Raw genomic sequence first — 2,880 nt, forward strand, 5'->3', positions numbered from 1 at the left:
CCACCTGTAAGGAACACTAATTACTGGGTGAGCTGGTCTGTTTTCCATCCCTCAGCACTGAGCTGGGAAGTATCCAACCTCCCAAAACTCTGCAGGGCAAGATTGTCTCTCCTAGACTGGGACCCACCTCCCTGTAACTCCTCTAGCACCCCCTACTCTCTCAGGGGAGCCCTCTGAGTCTCCTCCCTGGAGGCTGTCTGTGGGAAGAAGTCTCCCTGTGTAGGGATGGATGGCCTTCCCTTGCATAGGATCTAGCCTGGGATCTAGTCTTGTCCCAGACACTAATCCACCCTGAAGCCTTGGTCTGGCCCTCAGGGCTTTACTCCACCTACCTACAAAACTTGAGGAGTTTGGTGAACTGGGTCCTGAGGTCCTTCATGGACCTTCCCGAGTTGCGGAAGGGGTGTCAGCCATGGGGATGGGTGGAAGGTGCCCCCTCAAGCCCCCTCTTCCTGCTGTACTCTCTGACCTGAGTGAGACATTCTACCACAGGGCACTGGCTGGGTTGGGCGTGTCAGCCCGCAAGATGGAAGGCAAGTCTGGACAGGTGGATAGTGGAGCCTCGCCCCAGGGTGGGGTGTGTGTCCTGGAGAACCAGGAAACAGGGGCAGATCCTAGGCAAAGATCAGGGGTGGTCGAGGTGGCTCCAGCAGGCCGGCTGCCCTTACCTAGTGACTGTCTCCAGGAACTGCAGAGACAGATGCTGGGCTAGGCTAGGTCCTGGCTCTGCGGTAGGGATGGGGAGGGGCTAGAGGGTGGAGAACAGTCCCTTGGTGAGGTCACTTGTAGGGTGGGACCCCAGATCCCTGTCTGGGAAGGAAAGACAGTGTCAAGAAAGCAGGAGCAATTCAGGTTAGACTATATATAGGAAGGGCAGGCCAGGTGTGGGGGCTCACACCTGTAATCCCAGCACTTTGGGAGGCCAAGACTGGTGGATCACGAGGTCAAGAGCTCGAGACTATCCTGGCCAACATGGTGAAACCCTGTTTCTACTAAAAATACAAAATTAGCCAGGTATGGTGGCGTGCGCCTATAATCCCAGCTACTCGGGAGGCTGAGGCAGGAGAATCGGTTGAACTCAGGAGGCAGAGGTTGCAGTGAGCCAGGATCTCACCACTGCACTTTAGCCTGGGCAACAGAGCAAGACTCTATCTCAAAAAAAAGAAAAAAAAAGGAAGGGCAGGTGATGGCAGATTAGGGAGAATGAGGTGTCTATTTGGACTGCCTCTGAGGAGGGAAGGGAAAAGCCATACCACGCAGGGAGAGGGGGCTGTCTTGTTAGAAGGCAGGGGAGGAAAAGAAAAAAAAAAGGTGTGGAAAAGATAAAAAGAAGGCAGGGGAGGGAGATGGATGGGATGATCTTGGAAACAAGGTAGTCTAGGCCCGCAGCCATGGTTCGGAGGATCCGCAGCTGAAGGGGAAGCCCTGGGATATCTGAGGCTTGGGTGAGGCTGGTTCTGTGCCTCAGTTGTTCCTCTGTGAAATGGGGAGAATCTCCTTGATCACTGCCTACCAAAGGGAGCCTGAAGACAAAGTGTCTCCTGACCTGATCACCGAAGACCAGGGAGGCTCCCTTGTAAGTTCCTTCTGAAATCCAGGAGAGCTGAGAGAAACTATAGCTGTGATGCAGGCTGAGTGGAGTGGAAAGGGGAAACCTGGACCTTCTGGGGGCAGGGTGGTGCTTTAGGATGCCAGTAGATCAGCTATCTGCATCCAAAGGCCCCCACAACAAATAGGGGGCATTCTGACCCTGCCCTCCCAGACATTCTGAGCCCCTGGATGAAGCCCCTCTCATCAGACCCCACTTCCCTAATCCTGTCTTTTTGCCCCAGGATCCCTCTGCAAGGCCCCTCAGCCGCTTCCTACTTCATTCCACGCCTTTTAATGGCACACCTTCTATCTAACAGGCATTTTCTAAGCCCTGGGTATTCTGTGGTGAGCAAGATTGTTGGTCCTCATGCTCATTTTTCCTCCCAAAGGAAAACAGGCAAGAAAATAAGTGGAGTAGCCTAGCCTTTAGTGGCTGTGAGACAGAGAAGCCTATATGGCTGTGAGACCCCATCGAAGGCACCACATCCAGTCTAGGGGAGCCAGGCAGCAGGTAATGTGGACCCTAAGTTTCTTTTATTTCCTTTCTTTAAAAAAAATATGGAGGCTGGGCGTGGTGGCTCATGCCTGTAATCCCAGCACTTTGGGGGGCCAAGGTGGGTGGATCATGAGATCAGGAGTTCGAGACCAGGCTGACCAACATGGTGAAACCCTGTCTGTACTACAAATACAAAAATTAGGTGGGCATGGAGGCACACGCCTGTAATCCCAGCTACTCGGGAGGCTGAGGCAGGAGAATTGCCTGAACCTGGGAGGTAGAGGTTGCAGTGAGCCGAGATCATGCCACTGCACTCCAGCCTGGGCAACAAAGCGAGACTCCATCTCGGAAAAAAAAAAAATATATATATATATATATATATATACACACACACACACACACACACATATATATCTATGGAATGCTTAACGCTTCACACATTTGCCTGTCATCCTTATGCAGGGACCCTGCTAATCTTCTCTGTGTCATTCCAATTTTAGTACATGTGCTGCTGAAGCGAGCATGACACTAAGTCTTGAAGAGTGACTTGGCGTTTGCCAGGGAGCGTTGTGGGAGATGGCACAGGCACAGGCGGTGGTGTGCTGGAGCCACTCCAACAGGCTTGCGAGAGCCAAGTGTTCCATTTTCAGGAATTTTACAGACTGCTTGTTAAACACTGCCACCACTGAAAATTAAATTATATAAACATATAATTAACTAAATTATTTTAAAAACAAAGGTAATATATAATCAAAACTCATCACTTCCTATTACTATGTTTTATTGTTATATGC

The 2,880-nt window shown here is 51.2% G+C and overlaps 1 non-coding gene across 1 annotated transcript; it reads right to left on the reverse strand.

The window, feature by feature from the left end:
- Window positions 1–2,503: 2,503 nt before the first annotated feature.
- LOC116459570 (U6 spliceosomal RNA) lies at window positions 2,504–2,610 on the reverse strand. The gene has a single exon (XR_004245609.1). It is a non-coding gene; the product is annotated as a U6 spliceosomal RNA (small nuclear RNA).
- Between the last annotated feature and the right edge of the window lie 270 nt (window positions 2,611–2,880).

Source organism: Hylobates moloch, unplaced genomic scaffold (assembly GCF_009828535.3).
Source record: "Hylobates moloch isolate HMO894 unplaced genomic scaffold, HMol_V3 SCAFFOLD_19, whole genome shotgun sequence".
In the NCBI taxonomy this organism is placed as follows: Eukaryota; Metazoa; Chordata; class Mammalia; order Primates; family Hylobatidae; genus Hylobates; species Hylobates moloch.